Consider the following 22,350-nt stretch of genomic DNA (forward strand, 5'->3'; position numbering starts at 1 on the left):
ACTATGGCGTTGCTATGAGACGTTGACAGTGTTGTCTTACTTTACTAAATGCTGTCAAACAATTGGTACTGTGGCGTTGCTATGAGACGTTGACAGTGTTGTCTTACTTTACTAAATGCTGTCAAACACTTGGTACTGTGGCGTTGCTATGAGACGTTGACAGTGTTGTCTTACTTTACTAAATGCTGTCAAACACTTGGTACTATGGCGTTGCTATGAGACGTTGAGAGTGTTGTCTTACTTTACTAAATGCTGTCAAACACTTGGTACTATGGCGTTGCTATGAGACGTTGACAGTGCTGTCTTACTTTACTAAATGCTGTCAAACACTTGGTACTGTGGCGTTGCTATGAGACGTTGACAGTGTTGTCTTACTTTACTAAATGCTGTCAAACACTTGGTACTATGGCGTTGCTATGAGACGTTGACAGTGTTGTCTTACTTTATAAATGCTGTCAAACACTTGGTACTATGGTGTTGCTATGAGACGTTGACAGTGTTGTCTTACTTTATAAATGCTGTCAAACACTTGTTACTATGGCGTTGCTATGAGACGTTGACAGTGTTGTCTTACTTTACTAAATGCTGTCAAACACTTGGTACTGTGGCGTTGCTATGAGACGTTGACAGTGTTGTCTTACTTTATAAATGCTGTCAAACACTTGGTACTATGGCTTTGCTATGAGACGTTGACAGTGTTGTCTTACTTTACTAAATGCTGTCAAACACTTGGTACTATGGCGTTGCTATGAGACGTTGACAGTGTTGTCTTACTTTACTAAATGCTGTCAAACACTTGGTACTATGGCGTTGCTATGAGACGTTGACAGTGTTGTCTTACTTTACTAAATGCTGTCAAACACTTGGTACTATGGCGTTGCTATGAGACGTTGAGAGTGTTGTCTTACTTTACTAAATGCTGTCAAACACTTGGTACTGTGGCGTTGCTATGAGACGTTGACAGTGTTGTCTTACTTTACTAAATGCTGTCAAACACTTGGTACTGTGGCGTTGCCATGAGACGTTGACAGTGTTGTCTTACTTTACTAAATGCTGTCAAACACTTGGTACTATGGCGTTGCCATGAGACGTTGACAGTGTTGTCTTACTTTACTAAATGCTGTCAAACACTTGGTACTATGGCGTTGCTATGAGACGTTGACAATGTTGTCTTACTTTACTAAATGCTGTCAAACACTTGGTACTATGGCGTTGCTATGAGACGTTGACAGTGTTGTCTTACTTTACTAAATGCTGTCAAACACTTGGTACTATGGCGTTGCTATGAGACGTTGAGAGTGTTGTCTTACTTTACTAAATGCTGTCAAACACTTGGTACTATGGCGTTACTATGAGACGTTGAGAGTGTTGTCTTACTTTACTAAATGCTGTCAAACACTTGGTACTGTGGCGTTGCTATGAGACGTTGACAGTGTTGTCTTACTTTACTAAATGCTGTCAAACACTTGGTACTATGGCGTTGCTATGAGACGTTGACAGTGTTGTCTTACTTTACTAAATGCTGTCAAACACTTGGTACTATGGCGTTGCTATGAGACGTTGAGAGTGTTGTCTTACTTTACTAAATGCTGTCAAACACTTGGTACTATGGCGTTGCTATGAGACGTTGACAGTGTTGTCTTACTTTACTAAATGCTGTCAAACACTTGGTACTGTGGCGTTGCTATGAGACGTTGACAGTGTTGACTTACCATACTGAGTGCTGTCAAAGACTTGGCATTGTGGCGGTACAATACGGCAATATTATATGCCCATTTGTGAAGTCTGGAAGAAGGTCTAAGATAAGAACATAAAATTGTTTCGACTTGGTAGTACTTGTATGGCTTTTAAGGCTTAGCCCGTCCCATTAACTCAGAAGAAAAATATATGCCCAACTAGGTTATTTCCCCAAACCCATAATATTGAACTGGTTTGTCTCGACAATGATTTAAATTTCGTCCCACAGAAAATCTTCATTAGCTTCATAAACAATGTGCTAAACCTCGAATAAAACCATCGCATTGTTGACACTTAATTCATCTGCCCAGTCTGTTCCGTGTAATATTAGTTTCATTTTTGCTATAATGTATTTTTGTCTTATGATATTTCCGCCTATTTCCTTATGTTTATTGTTTAATAAAAAGTTTTGCATAACATAATCTTTCTGTATATAACTTTATATAATTTCGCTACTGGAATTGGTTTTTAGAAGATCGAAATAGTTATATAAAAATGATATATATTCTGTGATGGAAAATTCGTTTTTGATATGTGTAATTATGTTTAATGCACTTTTTTGATTGCATATGTATAGTCGTTTGTCTGTATTGCCCTACGCAAATACTTTTTATTACAAACGTTTGTTTCCGATTTAAATAAAAACATGGGACAGCCGAGATAAAACACACAAAACAAACAAGTATTAGTTATTTTTATGTTGTTAACATTCAAACTCTTTTATAAAATACACCGTGATGTGTTTTCTAACATGTAATTTTTACACTTGCTACGACTTGGCAATCATTCTCTCCTTATCTGTACATTTTGCCTCATAATAGTTCTCATAAATGCTTAATATGAATTTTAAACTTCTTGACTTTTACGAGATTTTATGAAAGCTATATGGATTCATTTGGGTGCATATTATATGCTTCTATGGACATGGAGACAGTTATAGCGATGTTCTCATAACAATAGTGTAATATACAATTTGTGACATGTTGTAAAGTTGATAAAACCGTCCGAAGATTCTCGAGTATCTTGTTATTAATCTAAATAACTTGACCGTATCTCGAGCTTTCAATAAATACAAATGCGAACATATATATTAACATATATATGAAGCGTTTAACGAATATGTGAAACATAGCGGAAAAGGTATTATTAGAACTCGGACCAGTCTGGGCTACGCCATATTGAGCAATGAGAGGACGCCAAGCGCATGTAACACTTGTTTGCTATATACAATCTATAAAGGAAAGGGAAAGTAAATACCGATCCTATCAGTTACAAAGCAATATCCGCTAGCTTACGTCTCATGAAAAAGTAATAACAGACTTAATAACTCAAAGGTCATCTTATCGCATTTCCCAGCGAACAGCAGCAAGATTTTTGCAAGAAACTTAGTTGTACAACTATGTTCAAGAAACTATCTATGTAATTGTAAGATGACATGAAGTAACATTTTAATGATTAAGAATGGGCGGAGTGAGTGTAGGAAACAAGCCATTTTAAATCATTAAAATATTACTTTATACCATCTTAACTGTCTTAGAATACTACCGCATTGGCTGACAAATTGCCAACGCAGAATCTGACGCAGAGGTTGTATATCGCATTATTGTCAGTAGGCGGACCTTTAAACATCCGCAAAAGTTGAACTTCTTAATGATTAAACCTAGTACTTTATGATGGCTTTTTGTTTTTCCATTGGCTAATAAATTAGGTTGTTACTCTAACAACTTATAGAACATAATAGCAACGTATTCGTAGGCATGCTCGATCAAAAGACTGCCGTTGACTCGTATTGCACGAAGGCATCTTTCCTGTTCCTCTTTTCTTTACCTTTTTATGACAACGACAAAACATCAACTAAAGCATGTTTGATTTAAAATATGACAACGCACAAGACATTTATTGCAAAATTGATAAACAAATCTTTGTTGCTTTACTGTAAAATGAAATAATCTGTTTTTGTTTTCAATTTGTCAATCTATCATCGTTTGATGAATTAAATGAAATGTGCTAGATCCGAGGTCATAGGCGCACGATTCTAGTAACAAAAGCATATTGTATATGGTATTAATTGATTGAAGTTTAACATAAGAGATATGTTGCGCAACACGACATGTACGTGTGTTTGTATGTGTAGATACACGTATATGTGAAACTTGCAGTTGAGTTTAAGCAAGTCTACGAAATTGCACTTTAAACTGATTCTTGTAAGCTCGCTGATTCTCGCATAACTTAATGTCCTCTTGCTATGGCACAGGTCATTCTACATTTGTAAAATTAACTCATACACATACCTTGACGACGTAATGCTCAAAAAGAAACACACACCCATACAAGAAGTGTTTAGCAACCTTTTTCATTACTGGTTTTAAACGTTTGTACCCTTCACATTTTGGTTCATTTTTCAGAAGTACTGCAGCATTTAATGGCGGAAGGATGGTAAGTTTTCTCAAATACATGTAAAATAAAATAAATAAACTAAGTAAATGCTATTGACACTTTATTCAAAATTTATTTATTTTACAACGATTGTGAAGAAAATTGTATCAGCTTTAAAGTCACTCTCGTTGGCACGATGTTGCGCGAAAAAGAATAGTACTAGCCCATGACAGTTCAGTGCAGTAAGTTCACTTGTTAATTAAAGTAAAGGTTAACTGGTTTTGATGCAAGACAAAGAATATTAATGTTATGGACAAGGGGATCCCATTTTTAATCCGTTCATTTGATTTTTAGCAAAAATACAAGTGAAGGTTGTTTTAGTTCGCCTTTGAGTATCGTTTAAAAATACCGCGAATGCATTGGTGACAGAATGACGTTCGCCAAAACTCCCAAGACATGTAAACTGCTTGTATAATCTCACAAATTACAACTCGTTGCAAATAAACGTATCCTTCCTCTTTAAAATAAATATTATATGTCGACATTTTACAGTATTTAATCCTTTTTTTCATAAACAATAAAGCATAACAAAATTGTCCTTTATTTGCTGTTTTAACAGTATTGTCCAGTGAAATTTTGATTAAATTATAAACTCTTTTTACAGCTTATTACTATAGGACGCCCAATTGTTAGTGCATATCTACTTGAGGGCGAGACAAGTGGACAAATTGCGTATTTTCCAAAAATAATTGCCCCGATATTACAGAAATCAACCTTTATACAAAGGTAATTGTTTTCCAATTACAAGATCGTGTCATCTTGACTTAATATAAGTCTTGACGTTTCTTATTTCACGAATAGGTTTCGGATGTGGAAGCAGTATTTTCAACCTGAAGTGTCAAAATTATCATGAAATGTCACATTAACTCCATAATTAATTATGATTTAATGTTCTTCATTTTGCCTTAAAGTGTCACAATTACAGACCAGCATGAGTCGCTGTCTTGCCAATTAATAACCCTTTTCTGTTCCATTTAAAACCAGAAAGTTAATTTACAAACTACGCAGATTTGAGAATGCTTCAACAACATGTATTTTCTAGATAAGATATTAGTTAGGACGACAGAAACAATACGAGATCGACTCAAGTGCGGTAAGTTTAAATTTATAAATTTGCATAAAAGAAGATTTTCTAGACGGGTGTTTTATTAATGTTTGTTTTGCCCTTTTCTCTATGTGTCTTCGACATTGTATATTTCTGAAACATACATTGGATATATTCAAGTGATTATCGTTAATAAAAGCTCAATTAATTTTCATATTTATACAGGTAAACATATCTACGAATAAATATCTAGTTTTCAACTGTCATTGAAATGGTATGATCATCATTATCTTGATATTTAAACTTAGTTGTACAATATTCTTTGTAAGGAGAAAATAATTATGTCAACGTTGCAATAAAGTTGCAATAATGTCGCTTTACTGTCAAGGTAATTTATTAAACGTGAAATATTGTAATTGTGTCCATCTGATCAGTTGAATTATTGAAAGTCATTAGGGGTTTTTTTTGTAGAGAAGGACATATTTAATAAAATGTGTATTATTTTATTATTTTTTTTTGTTAGGATTTTGGTTAAATTCGTACACATTAATAAATATACTGTTTTTAATTATATGATAATATTATACGACTTTTGAACGGATATGAAGTGCCTAAAAATTGTATTTTAATTTTGTTTGCACTGACGATATCGGGAAGGGCATTACACTTTCTACTTTGCATAACGCATTTACTACTTTCTTTCGAAATGCTAATATTAAGATCAAATTATGCACTTTTTGCTCTCGCGGCAAGTCAGCACTTTACATTACGAAAATCGTTGTTTGTTGTTTCAACCTTTGTTGTAAGATTAGATTTTGAATTAGCTGTGTGAAGTTAGCGAAACATACGACATTGGACGTTGGACATTCAAAACCGAATGTTATGCTGGCACGACATTGGACATTGGACATTTAAAACCGAATGTTGTGCTGGCAAGACATTGGACATTGGACATTCAAAAATGAATATTGTGCTATCACGACATTGGACATTCAAAATCGAATGTTGTGCTGGCACGACGTTGGACATTGGACATTCAAAATCGAATGTTGTGCTGGCACGACATTGGACATTGGACATTCAAAAATGAATATTGTGCTATCACGACATTGGACATTCAAAATCGAATGTTGTGCTGGCACGACGTTGGACATTGGACATTCAAAATCGAATGTTGTGCTGGCACGACATTGGACATTGGACATTCAAAAATGAATGTCGTACCAGCACGACATTGGACATTCAAAAATGAAAGTCGTGCTAACACGACATTGGACATTGGACATTCAAAATCGAATGTTGTGCTGGCACGACATTGGACATTGGACATTCAAAAATGAATGTTGTGCTGGCATGACATTGGACATTTAAAATCGAATGTTGTGCTGGCACGACATTGGACATTGGACATTCAAAATCGAATGTTGTGCTGGCACGACATTGGACATTGGACATTCAAAATCTAATGTTGTGCTGGGACGACATTGGACATTCAAAAATGAATGTTGTGCTGGCACGACATTGGACATTCAAAATCGAATGGTGTGCTGGCACGATATTGGACATTGGACATTCAAAATCGAAAGTTGTGCTGGCACGACATTGGACATTCAAAATCGAATGTTGTGCTGGCACGACATTGGACATTCGAAAGTGAAAGTCGTGCTAGCACGACATTGTACCTTGGACATTCAAAAGTGAAAGTCGTGCTGGCACGACATTGGACATTGGACATTCAAAATCTAATGTTGTGCTGGCACGACATTGGACATTGGACATTCATAATCGAATGTTGTGCTGGCACGACATCGGACATTGGACATTCAAAAGTGAAAGTCGTGCTGGCACGACATTGGACATTCGACATTCAAAATCGAATGTTGTGCTGGCACGACATTGGACATTGGACATTCAAAATCGAATGTTGTGCTGGCACGACATTGGACATTGGACATTCAAAATCGAATGTAGTGCTGGCACGACATTGGACATTCAAAAGTGAAAGTCGTGCTGGCACGACATTGGACATTGGACATTCAAAATGAATGTCGTGCCAGCACAAAATTGGACATTGGACATTCAAAATCGAATGTTGTGCTGGCACGACATTGGACATTGGACATTCAAAATGAAATGTTTTGCTGGCACGACATTCAATGTCCAATGGCCTGCCAGCACGACTTTCACTTTTGAATGTCCAATGTCGTGCCAGCCCGACTTTCACATTTGAATGTCCAATGTCCAATGTCGTGCCAGGACAACATTCGATTTTGAATGTCCAATGTCGTGCCAGCATGACTTTCACTTTTGAATGTCCAATGTCCAATGTCGTCCATGCACAACATTCGATTTGAATGTTCAATGTCAAGTGTCATATGTTTAGCTAACTTCACACAGCTTTTTGAATTATAGTCTTCTGATGTCATTACTTCCATAATAATGAGAGCTGGGTAAATTCTGGTGGTGGAGTTATGGGAGCGTTGACAGTGTTAACTTACCATATTGAGTGCTGTAAAACACTGGGCAAGTCATATGGCGGTGCTATAAGGCGTCGACAGTGTTGACTTACCATATTGAGTGCTGTAAAACACTGGGCAAGTTATATGGCGGTGCTATAAGGCGTCGACAGTGTTGACTTACCATACTGAGTGCTGTAAAACACTGGGCAAGTTATATGGCGGTGCTATAAGGCGTCGACAGTGTTAACTTACCATATTGAGTGTTGTCAAACACTGGGCTAGTTATATGGCGGTGGTATGGGGCGTTAACAGTGTTGACTTACCATACTGAGTGCTGTAAAACACTGGGTAAGTTATGTGGCGGTGCTATAAGGCGTCGACAGTGTTAACTTACCATATTGAGTGCTGTAAAACACTGGGCAAGTTATATGGCGGTGCTATAAGGCGTCGACAGTGTTAACTTACCATATTGAGTGCTGTAAAACACTGGGTAAGTTATATGGCGGTGCTATAAGGCGTCGACAGTGTTAACTTACCATACTGAGTGCTGTAAAACACTGGGCAAGTTATATGGCGGTGCTATAAGGCGTCGACAGTGTTAACTTACCATATTGAGTGCTGTAAAACACTGGGCAAGTTATATGGCGGTGCTATAAGGCGTCGACAGTGTTAACTTACCATACTGAGTGCTGTAAAACACTGGGTAAGTTATATGGCGGTGCTATAAGGCGTCGACAGTGTTAACTTACCATATTGAGTGCTGTTAAATACTGGGCAAGTTATATGGCGGTGCTATAAGGCGTCGACAGTGTTGACTTACCATACTGAGTGCTGTAAAACACTGGGCAAGTTATATGGCGGTGCTATAAGGCGTCGACAGTGTTAACTTACCATACTGAGTGCTGTAAAACACTGGGTAAGTTATGTGGCGGTGCTATAAGGCGTCGACAGTGTTGACTTACCATATTGATTGCTGTAAAACACTGGGCAAGTTATGTGGCGGTGGTATAAGGCGTCGACAGTGTTGACTTACCATACTGAGTGCTGTAAAACACTGGGTAAGTTATATGGCGGTGGTATAAGGCGTCGACAGTGTTAACTTACCATATTGAGTGCTGTAAAACACTGGGCAAGTTATATGGCGGTGGTATAAGGCGTCGACAGTGTTAACTTACCATATTGAGTGCTGTAAAACACTGGGCAAGTTATATGGCGGTGCTATAAGGCGTCGACAGTGTTGACTTACCATACTGAGTGCTGTAAAACACTGGGTAAGTTATATGGCGGTGCTTTGGGGCGTCGACAGTGTTGACTCACCATATTGAGTGCTTTAAAACACTGGGCAAGTTATATGGCGGTCGTATGGGGCGTTGACAGTGTTGACTAACAATACTGAGTGTTGTCAAACACTGGGCTAGTTATATGGCGGTGGTATGGGGCGTTGACAGTGTTGACTTACCATACTGAGTGCTGTAAAACACTGGGTAAGTTATATGGCGGTGGTATAAGGCGTCGACAGTGTTAACTTACCATATTGAGTGCTGTAAAACACTGGGCAAGTTATATGGCGGTGCTATAAGGCGTCGACAGTGTTGACTTACCATACTGAGTGCTGTAAAACACTGGGTAAGTTATATGGCGGTGGTATTGAGCGTTGACAGTGTTAACTTACCATATTGAGTGCTGTAAAACACTGGGTAAGTTATATGGCGGTGGTATGGGGCGTTAACAGTGTTGACTTACCATATTGAGTGCTGTAAAACACTGGGTAAGTTATGTGGCGGTGCTATAAGGCGTAGACAGTGTTGACTTACCATATTGAGTGCTGTAAAACACTGGGCAAGTTATATGGCGGTGGTATAAGGCGTCGACAGTGTTAACTTACCATACTGAGTGCTGTAAAACACTGGGTAAGTTATATGGCGGTGGTATTGAGCGTTGACAGTGTTAACTTACCATATTGAGTGCTGTAAAACACTGGGTAAGTTATATGGCGGTGGTATGGGGCGTTAACAGTGTTGACTTACCATACTGAGTGCTGTAAAACACTGGGTAAGTTATGTGGCGGTGCTATGGGCGTTGACAGTGTTGACTTACCATATTGAGTGCTGTAAAACACTGGGTAAGTTATATGGCGGTGCTATGGGCGTTGACAGTGTTGACTTACCATACTGATTGCTGTAAACACTGGGTAAGTTATATGGCGTTGCTATGGTGCGTTGACAGTGTAAACAACCATACTGTGTGTTGCTAAGCACTCGATAAGTTATATGGCAGTGCTATGGAGCGTAGACAGTGTTGACTTACCATACTGAGTGCTGTTAAACACTGGGTAAGTTATATGGCGGTACTATGGAGCGTCGACAGTGTTGACTAACCATACTGTGTGTTGTCAAACACTGGGTAAGTTATATGGCGGTGCTATGCGGCGTTGACTGTGTTGACTTACCATACTGAGTGCTGTAAAACACTGGGAAAGTTATATGGCGGTGCTATGGAGCGTAGACAGTCTTGACTTTCCATACTATGTGCTATCAAACACTGGGTAAGTTATATGGCGGTGGTATGGGGGTCGACAATGTTGACTAACCATATTGAGTGCTGAAAAACACTGGGAAAGTTATATGGCGGTGGTATTGGGTGTTGACAGTGTTAACTTACCATATTGAGTGCTGTAAAACACTGGGTAAATTATGTGGCGGTGCTATTGGGCGTCGAATGTGTTGACTAACCAAACTGAGTGCTGTTAAACACTGGGTAAGTTATATGGCGGTGGTATTTGGCGTCGACAGTGTTAACTTACCATATTGAGTGCTGTAAAACACTGGGTAAGTTATATGGCGGTGCTATGGGGCGTCGACAGTGTTGACTCAACTTACTGAGTGCTTTAAAACACTGGGCTAGTTATATGGCGGAGCTATGGGGCGTCGACAGTGTTGACTAACCATACTGAGTGCTGTTAAACACTGGGTAAGTTATATGGCGGTGGTATTGGGCGTCGACAGTGTAAACTTACCATATTGAGTGCTGTAAAACACTGGGTAAGTTATATGGCGGTGCTTTGGGGCGTCGACAGTGTTGACTCACCATATTGAGTGCTTTAAAACACTGGGCAAGTTATATGGCGGTCGTATGGGGCGTTGACAGTGTTGACTAACAATACTGAGTGTTGTCAAACACTGGGCTAGTTATATGGCGGTGGTATGGGGCGTTGACAGTGTTGACTTTCCAAACTGTGTGCTGTAAAAGACTGGGTAAGTTATATTGCGGTTTCATGGGGCTATGACAGTGTTGACTTACCATACTGAGAGCTGTAAATCACTGGGTAAGTTATATGGCGAAGGTAGGGGCGTTGGGGCGTTGACAGTGTTGACTTACCAGATTGAGTGGTGTAAAACACTGGGTAAGGTATATGGCGGTGGTATGGGGCGTTGACTGTGTTGACTTACCATACTGAGTGCTGTAAAGCACTGGGTAAGTTATATGGCGGTGGTATGGGGCGTTGACAGTGTTGACTTACCATACGGAGTGCTGTAAAACACTTGGTAAGTTATATGGCGGTCGTATGGGGCGTTGATAGTGTTGACTTACCATACGGAGTGCTGTAAAACACTGGGTAAGTTATATGGCGGAAGTATGGGGCGTTGACAGTGTTTACTTATCATACTGAGTGCTGTTATGCACTTGACAAGTTATATGACGGTACTATGGGGCGTTGACAGTGTTGACTTACCATACTGATTGCTGTTATGCACTAGGCAAGTTATATGACGGTACTATGGGGTGTTGACAATGTTGACTTTCCGTGCTTTGTGATGTCAATCATTGGGTAAGTTATATGAACTGTGTTGTTTTGACAATATTTCAAATTTCGTCCACACAGATAATCTTCATTTGCTAAAGCTTGAATTTAAACATCGCATTGTTGACTCTTAATTCATCTGCCCAGTCTCTTCTGTGTAATAATGCACGTTTCATGTTTGCCATAACGCATTTTTATTGAAGATATTTCCGCCAATTTCCTTATGAGCAATGTTTTATAAAAAAAAGTTTTGCATAACATAATATTTTTTATTGCATTTCGTTTGTTTCCGATTTTAATAAAAACCTTAGACAGCAGAGATAAAACACACAAAAATAATATTACGTACATTTGAATTGTTTACAGTCAAATACTTTTAGTTAAACCACCGTGAAGTGTTTCCTAACATGTAAACTGTACCAAGTGATATGTAAATTGCTGACTACACTGGCTAGGACTTGGCAATCATTCTCTCCTTAATATCAGTACAGTTTGCCTCATAATCGTTCTCATTAATGCTTAATAAGAATTTTAAAGTTTTTTTCTTGACATTTACGAGATTTTAAGAAAGTTATATGGTTACACATGGAGACAGTTATACTGATGAATACATAACAATTGTGCAATATACGACATATAGTATGGTTGATAAAATCGTAGAATGATACGTGAGTATTTGGTTATAACTCTGAATAACTTGACCTTATCTCGGGCATATAACGAATGTGAACAGTATGTAAATATATTTATAAAGCGTTTAAAGAACATGTAAAACATGACGGGGAAGTTGTTATTAGAGCTCTGACCGTTCTATTGAATGACATATTGTGCAACGAGAGGACGCCAATCAAACGGTAAACTAGTTTGCTAGTTCCAATCTATAAAGGAAATGAGAACTGAAGACCGACCCTAGCAGTTACAGACCAATGTCTGTTTGCCCATGTTTCAGCAATTTTTTTGTAAAAGTAATTTTGAACAGACTCCAAAACACAATCACAATAATCACATCGCATTTCAATGGGAACAGCAGCAAGGATTTCGCAAGATACGTAATTGTAATACGACATTCTTCAACCTACAAGAAATTTATCCATTAACTTATATAATACCACAGCAACGTATTCGTAGGCATGCTCGACCAAAAGGCTGTCGTTGACGCTGTATAGCACGAAGACCTCGTTCTTAGGCTAATTTGAAAAAGCATTACGAACACTAATGTCTCCATATCGTGACTGAAAAAGTATAGTGAAAATGAGCGATAAAACTTCAAAGATCATTAATATACGGAAATCAGTTCGCCAAGGGGGCGTCCTAAACACATTTTATTATTTACTTAACGTGAATCGACATCTAAAAGATCTACAGTAAAACAGTAACCATGGCTGCACGGTACAACGAACAGGTAATAAGGTCGGCAATTCTTCAAATGCATATGACATAGCTCTGATAGCGTTTTCACCCCTCAACCTACAGCGATTGATGGATATCCTCTATACATACTGCCAGTCATGGAGAATCGATATCAACATGAACAATTTTGAAATAATTGTCTACAATAAGAAACGTGAACCTACTTATGTCGGGATTATGTTTTGAAACAATATTATTACACAGGCTAATTCGGCAACTGACTTGGAAATTATCCAACATAAAATGTTAATCTACGATAAAAACGAGATGTCAGAAAGCTAATAGTACATTTTACGCAATAATCGCTAAAAGTGTCCATCCATATGGTATAAATCCAGTGTCTGTTGACCTGTACATCAAAATAATTATGCTAATTGTTCTATATTGTAGCGAATTGTGGAATAATATAACGGAAAGTGACATAACTATAATCGATCGACTCCAACACTTTATTTTTAAGAAAATCAAATTATTTCCCTTTACAACTGGATCTGATATGTGCGAGTCTGTAACAATCAGGAAATTGTTGGTTTTAGAGTCACCTCTATGTCTTGACTCTAAATGTACTAGTAAAAAATAGTTTTACTTCCAGTACGTCAAAGATGAGTGCTTCATAACTTTATTAACCATGTTAATACACCATGAACAAATACCATCTAGACACCAATGGAAAACTACGGTGACCTATCTCGTGCGTTCTAACAAAACGTTACTGGTTGCAGATAGAACTATGTCAAACGAAGATTTTAAACTTTTCAAAATGTTACAGCCGAATGTTTCCACGGCAATAGTGTATAATTATTATATTTTTTGACACGAGCTATTATTAACTGTCCCAAACGGTGTTACAACAATAACCTAACGCAGAAATACGTAGCGTAGCATACATGAACGGGAAAGGATGTGTTTTATCGCTGAGGTCGCAGAACTTGACCTCATTTATCCTTGCCCGTGAACAAGCATCAATGGATGGAGCACTCTTGACGCAGATCCTGACTACCAGTTGACCCGCAAATAGTCCCTAAAGTGATCATATATGCTTGTATCACGCCTCCAACATAAATGACGCAACGCCATTAGTCTAGGACAGGTCACGCGGTGACCTCATATTTTTCCATATTGGGTCACGAAATTTATATTGTACCAAAATGGTATTTTCCGATTCCAATGAACATTCCGATGAATAATTGGAACATTTAAACATGTAAACAGGTTGTCGACGTGATATATACGTTACGGGGTTGGTAGATGCATGATATGAGATGTACGGGGCGCATGAAACCATATTTGGGTTGGAACTTGGCTGTCACCGATATGGTTTCCTTTGCTCAGATATCACATATCGCCGGGTCACCTACAAACCCCGTAACTAATAATATATCTGTCGTCAGTACAACATTTAAGACATTGGAAAGAAAAGAAAAGTATGAAGATTAATGTTTATTAAAGTTTCAAGTATTAAACACAAGATAACAATATTATTTAAAAGTAATGCCAATCCACGAACAAATAATACTTCAATTAACAACGCTGTGCTCTCCCCCCTTCTCGACACGATCGGTGACGACGGAGGTCGGTGACAACAGTCAAGTGTTTGCAAATGCGCACTAATGTAGTTTGCTTTGAATTATATATAAATTATATATTTAATATGTTTTTAGTGATAAAAAGGAGATGAATGATAAGTTTAATCATAGCTTTACCTAGTGATCACAAGATTTTTACCATCATGGCGGATTTACCTGGTGGCAATGAAATCTTTTAAAATATCTCTGCCTGTATTAGGTTTTATTTTTTGTAAGACGAGGAATCAGGGGTGCGTTTCAGATAGATTTTACGATCTGCCATTATCGTAATAACGACCAACCTAACGATAATCATAAAGGCGTTTCAGAAACGTCTCGTAAACTCTCCGGTCGTACGTAAAAAATAACGATAAAGCAAAGCGTTAAAGCGAGTGACTCTTACCGGTCGTAGGTTTACGAGCAAAATTAACGATAAAGCAGGTGCACGTTGTGTCTTTGAAACGGTGCCGATCGGTAATTATGGTCGTACTACCAAAATCAGATAACGATCGCCTTAACGATCGTCTCTGAAACGCACCCCTAGGCTATAGACACCATATGGGATATCATATGATTACAGTGAAACTTATTAATTCAATAACTTCCGGCGATCATTTTCCAGGTCAATGAAGTGATGACTTGTGTTATTAAAACTAGAATTGAAAACACCGAAAGGAAACATCTTCTTCATCTTATTATCATTTGTCTTTAAGCAATTTCTTCCACAGCATATCTCATAAACTTCTTCCAAAAATGAAACTTAAAACATTGAACAATCAAGATATGAATATGCTTACCGTACAAGAATGATAACGCCGTGGCACATTATGGAAAAGTTAGTTCTCTGTGTTATATTTTCAGAGGCAAATATTGTGTTTAGCATTTCTTGAAACGATTTAAAGGAATTATTAGCAAACTTAATAGAACACTTTTGACTTGTGTACATCGAAATAATTACTAGTATAACTGTTGTAAACATGGTTCCCTTGAACTTTGATATTCGTCTTTCAAATTTTGTCCGAACTTATTTCAGAAAAGACTTCGAATCGAATTAAAACATTGATATATAAAGAAGTAAGTTTTGTCCACATTGCAAGAATTTTAATCTTGAACATTCTGAACAAATAAGTTTTATCTCTTGGTGCATACTTTTTTATGAGCAATCGAATAACTTTTGAAAAGAATTAACTTGGAAAATTGATAATAGACAACTTACATATTGGAAGTATTTACAATATAAGCTGTATAACTCTTGGGACCTCAGTAGCAAAGTCATGCTAAAGTTTGGGCGTTGATTTGTCTTCAAACAAATTTTGTCCACTTTTATTCATTCAAATATTCATATCCATTCCAAAAAAACCTGAAAATAAAAAAACATTAAATCGAAAGTTGAGGAAAGCTAACACAGTAAAAAGACTTTCTATATTCTTAAGCCATGAGAATCTAGAACATATTATGAATTGCGCCTCAAGTATCAGGCAACAGGCAATCATTACAGCCACATGCGTTGAAAATACTCCAACGCGTTTTCCGTTGTACAAAATACTAGATAAATACTAGATAAAAGACAAATTATTTAACGTCGGATATACATAAATTACAACATTAGCTCGTAGAGATTTTCAGACAAATTAAATAAAATATCAATAATGCAACACAAAATCTGGAAGATAATAAATGCAATCAAATAAGTTTAAATGGTATATGGTATTCGCAAAATAGTTCAGACGTAAAATAATATCATATTAAATGATTATAAATACATCGATGCTAGAAAGACAGCACATTCTTAACATACGAGAAAATCGAAATTATCACTGCTGTTTATTAAATCTATGATTAAAATATTCTTCAGACGATGTTCTGTAGTTCATATGAGTGGGAAATGGAAGTAAACGGTGATCATGGTCTCTAATCAAGTTTATACAAGTAAATTTAAAGCTGCACTCGCACAGATTTACCGTTTTTCCAACTTTTTTTGTCTTGGAATGAGCAAGATTTTGCGTAACTATCTGCAAACCAATGATAAAAGACCCCATTACAAAAGATCAGATCGCAGATGTTCATATTTCAGTTCTAAAAATGTTTAAAAAATGTATAAAATATCATTTTTAACGTAATTATAAAAATCTGCAATCTAATGATTTAGCAGCAGTCTTATATGACTGGATTACATGCATTTTCGCATAAAATGGCTCGTTCCATGTCAAAAAATAAAAAAAAGTTGTCAAAACGTTCAATCTGTGAAAGTGCAGCTTAAATAAATGTAGTTCCCTAATAGATTGAGTATGGGTTGTAGTAGAACTTGCATTACCTGCTAGAGATTAGTTTTGACGACGTTAATATATGGATATTAGTGGAAAGTGCTATCGTTCCGATCTAGAAATTCTCTCGTATATATGAAGTTTTTCTTTTGACAGAATGTTGTGGCTCCAATAATTTCCCGCCATGGAGTAAAGACACATAAAATGCTTACCTAGTCCACAAAGTTCTTCTAAACATACATTATTGGACTTTATTGTTCACTTTACCTGAATAAATAGAGATAATTGTTGGTCATCCTCGGCTAAATCTTATAAATAAACTTTTCCGTAGTACTTCAAATATTCTTGATGTACTTCCCTAAAACCCAGCGTTTCGTCCTAGCCGCACTCTGACGCACTGACGCCTCTCACTGACTGGTGACGATAAGACAGGACCAACACCGGTGCCGCTCTAGGATTTAATGTAAAAAGGGGCGCACTTTAGGGAGGGGGGTTAATCTTGGTGTATGCAGTTCCTTGCTAAAGCTTTCCTCAAAATAGGCTCTAAACAAGGCTGGGAATGTTTGGAAATCCTCTGCGTAGAACATATTGTCCGCTAGTGAAACATGGCATTCGCGATAAATACCGTTCTATTTTATGATTACATTGTTTTCCTTTCATTTGAAAATGAATCTAATTATAAGTATAACGGTTAACGGTTTCTGGTTTATGTAAAATAATTGGTAGCTGTATTCTTCGATGTATATATCCATTGAAAGAGAGTGGAACAATTACCTGATTGAAGTCCGTAACGGGTGCCAGGGGAAATTATAACCTAGGTATTGGGACTGATACACATGTTACAATGGATCGTTTGAAATCTATACATGTGTGTATATACATCGAATAACTTTAAAGATGCAGTCTCACTCCCACATAAGATTTGCAACAACTAATACTAGTGTTTTAATATTCCAAAAAGGTTGAATAAATGTCGAAAACAATGGCTCTAATGAATGGTACCTATTTTAATTTGAAAGAAAGGTGCATAAAGCACGGTATTTCTACCTTATGAGACAATAGTAGATCGCAGTAAATCTTTTAGCATTCACCAATCATTCAATCTTGTTATCAGTAATTGAGTAAGAGTGTCACTTTAAGACTTACAATACGTTCAGAGGCGAAAACATGTAGGCGTCTTTTTATAGTACGATTTATATATCCTTTCAATACAGATTTTGCTTGTAAGATCCAAACATTTTGTTTAACTGCAAAACATAATTGTTCATTAAGAAATACGCAACAATAGTAGGACTACAATTAACTTCGAAATACTAGTTTTATATAAATTTAACTATTCCACTGAATGGATTTTGTTCATGCATTTCTCGCATTTTCATTATTTCTTTTTCCCTTTAGACATTTCAACTTGTTTGATGACAGTCCCTGTTTGAAGCCCCAAGCCAAACGAACCTCTAAATCTTACGTGCAGTAGGTCCAGTAGCATAAAGAAGTGTAATGCTTATGGAAACTTAATATTCCGAATAAACATGATTAAGCTTTCTTCGGAAGTTGCTTAATTGAATCCACAAACTTAACGGATTCAAACCTTAACTAAATTAAAGCGCGAGGCGCTGAAAAATTATCTGCGGGCAAATATGTGAGAGTTGCAAATTTTATTTGAACTATGGGAATGGGTGAAGAGCACATAAATAAAAGTGAAAAATGTGCCGACAGCGCTTGTGCCCACACTGGGCGAAGAAACAAACATATCTATATCTTTATGGCGTCTTGTGTCATTTTGTTTTTGTAAATGTCACTTCAATCGCCGTAATCCCCCATCCCCATGTATTTAGTGTTACAATGCATGCCCCATTTCAATATTTCCTAAAGGTTTTTCGTTGCTTTAATTAGATATCATACGATAGGAAAATACAATACATCATATATATATATCATTTCCTTTTATTAACATACACGTTTTGATTAGGAAAACTCATTTTTTTACAAACAACTTCAGCAATAATTTCATTCAAAATGCACAGCTTTATATCAATTCAGTCGACGTATCCCCATGTATTTGAAATTAGAGTAAATGCTCTTTTCAATCGGTTTTCGGTGCTTTGATTAGATAGCATACATTAGACAAATTTTATGAACTTACACGATTTAATTCTTTAAGGAAAATGATTTTATTTTTACGAGCAATTTTAGCAATTATACCTTTTAAAATACAGAGCTTATCAGATGGTCGTTTTCCCGCGGTGAGGACAAACATGTGGTCAGTTAATGTATGTAGAAACTATGTTTAGAATATCGGAACTAGTCTGTTTTTAGGAATGAGAATAGGATTGTGCTTTTTAAAGTTTATTGATAAATTTAATGTTATTTATGTTTAATGTAAGTACCTTTGTAGAAACAGTACTAGTCCTGTTATGAATGCTTCGTACTCTTTGGATGTTAAACAGGTTTAATCCGAACTACTTTGCATCACCAAACGTATGCATGACTCACTGTCGTATCAGGGCATGTGTGTTTTTATAAATTGAAAGCCTTATGCCTAAAACTATGCCAAGAATACACCGGAACGAAGCTTTAATGCAAAAATGAAAACTTCTCATTAGAAATATAAACGCCTAAAATCATAGAATAAATAGTATCTTGTTATTTGTAGCAGGTAAATTACAATGTATCGTATTTGAACCATTAGCAATGCGAAACCTGAGATACAACTATTTTAACACTAAGACAATAATTATATTTGTTTCTTATCTCATAAAAGTCTAATAAAAAATCACCATTACAAAACAAGCATGCTCCAGGGTCACGTCAGGTTTAAATAACAAATCCTGCAGGCGATGGGACACTTGCGGTCGGTAATAATTTCTGAAACATCATGGGCTAAACTAAAGTGAATATCAATACTGTATGTTATCTTCCTACCAGAGCCTCCATTATCTTGACCCACATTAATCTGATAAATATAACGATCTAAAAATAGTTATATTCTGCTAAAAATAAAACGCCGGGATACATAATCACAGCGCGGAAATAGCCGAACAAGCAAAAACTCATACTCGGACTGCAACACGACCAATCCATTTGTATGGTTTCGACGTCATTCTGCTAAACATAGAGCGCATTAAGACAAAAAAAATGTGTTAAAACGACATGAGTAGAAGTAGTTCTTTGGAGTGCACAGATAGTCTAAAAATCGTTTTGATCATTAACCATTTTAACAATTTTAAACAGTAAGATGACGTAGTTTATAGTGAAGTTATACGCTAGTCATGTACACATGTTGTTAATAATAATATAATATAATTAATATGACGTCATCAAATAAATATCATCTATGGTAGTTCATTCGTTCATATGAAGCAGACAAATCCCTATTAGAAACAAACGCGTCTTCATAAAACTTGTTCAAACGCCAAATCGTGTCGCAAATGAAATAGTTGTGGTCACCAGGCATCGAAATGAACATACTTACGTGTCGGATACCTTGATTATACCATACATGTATATTACCTTCCATAAATGTGTCACTGTATTTTAATGAAATAAAAGTTTTATCACGTCAGCGGTCCATATAATAGTTTTGTATGGCCCGCTGACGTCATATTATATGGACCATTGACGTCATAAAACAGTGCGACTTGCGATTTTCATAACGGCGAAAATTGTCGCAAGTAATCAGTATTTGCTTTTTTCGATAAGACACATCAAACGCGCTTTAAAAATATAGAATGGTATTTAAATATATTTTTTCGGTATGATATAAAAGGTATAACACACGAATTTGGGCCATATTGCATTATAAGGATCGGCCAGTCAACCCCGAACTTGAATGGCCCTCGGCTAACGCTTCGGTCCATATACACCTTCGGCCTTAATACTCACTCACCTTAGAATGTCATATGACATTATTAGTTTGTAATATTTCCTAAATATCAAGAGCAAATACAGATGGTTTAAACAGGATTATTAACGTAAACCAAACAGGGTGACTTGTGGTTGTTGTTTGTTTACTGCTGATATGTCCCTGTAAAATCCATTGAATTATTTCCATTAGCTTATTTTTGAACCAGTGGTATTTAAACATGCAGATTGGTTGTTTGTAATCTGAATCGTTACTCTCAAACTCATAGCATGTACAAGTGAACAACAAAGGATTATTGGTAATATATATTGTTGCTCAATCAAATGGAGATATGACACCGCATTATACATTGCGTAGGCTGATCTTTTGTAATCAGGCACTGTATGTGTTTTTATTCAACCGACAATTAGCAATGAACTAGTAAAATATCAAAGTGCTTTTTCAACATTTTTTGATCATAGAATATGTGAAACAGTCTCTCCGTGGTATTGAACATGATCACCTGGACGAATTTCCCTTTTATCGGCGTTAAATATAGGTTGATGCCAAAACAAATGAAATAATTTAAATGCTTCATCATGTTTTACACATTTGACTTTAATGATAAAGACACAACAGCATAATTACGATTTAGGTATAGATAAAACTATAAGCCTTTAAAAATGTTTTTGATTCATGGATTCATGACTACGTGGCCACAAATCCCCTTTATCCGTACCTAAATCAGATGCATTCTTTATCATTGAAGTCAAATGAGTTAAACACGAAAGTGCATTATATTGTGCTATATTTGTATAACGAAACGAAGCATGGCAAATCATTAAGAGTGTTAAAACTAAAAACTTCAAGCTGGAACCTTCAGAAAATGTTGACGTTTGCTTAGTTCTGGCTTCCATATCTTTAATGTAGATATTTTTTTTATGTTTACTACACATTAAAGTTACTGCGTAACCCCAAGACCAACGTCAACCAGAAGCCACTGCCTATGATGATTCAATTAAATGACTCGGTAATCACATGATCGTTATGACGACGATTGATTCTAATTTTAGCATCGGCCTCATTTTGTTGGACGGTACTGCAAGTACCGTTCATAGGTACCATGCTACTTTTCGACAGGCGTGCATCAATTGGTTCCCGCATTCAAAGCTGAATACGACAGCAAGCGTAAACTATACCCAGCAGTATACACCGTCACATCACTCAGAAATATTTTCTACGTACGCGAACTGGGAGTAAGATTACACTATTATTAATAGTCCCAGACGCGAAGCGAGATATCTGATATTCTGAACACGCATTGTATATGTAATGAAAGTTAAAGACGAAATCTTATTCAGAATAGAAAACTGGTCATACAACTGCTGTTTCAATTTTGTTCAAACTCGGGAGTAACATATGCATTCAAAAAAGATGAATGAATACGCACTTCTTTTCTCACCTCGATCATGATCATTTATGACCTTTAATAATTAACCCCGAAATTTCAGAACGAAAAAGGTTTGTTATTTATTATTTTATCACGGTCAATAAGAAAACATATTGTATAAAATTGATAAAATAATTATAATTCTTCAATCTATCTTTCAGCTTTAGTTTATGGAAAGTTAATTTTGTACAAAATTCATTTAAGTTCGTCGTTTGATTTTCGTTCAGTAGTAATCGTATTCGTACATCTAGGTTGTTATGATGTTTGTGAACGGTTTGAGAAAGCAGACTGATGAAATCGTATTTTAGTCTAAGGTAAGTATCATTATATGAGGTGGCTTA

The sequence above is a fragment of the Mya arenaria genome, chromosome 6 (genome assembly GCF_026914265.1).
Source record: "Mya arenaria isolate MELC-2E11 chromosome 6, ASM2691426v1".
Classification (NCBI taxonomy): Eukaryota; Metazoa; Mollusca; class Bivalvia; order Myida; family Myidae; genus Mya; species Mya arenaria.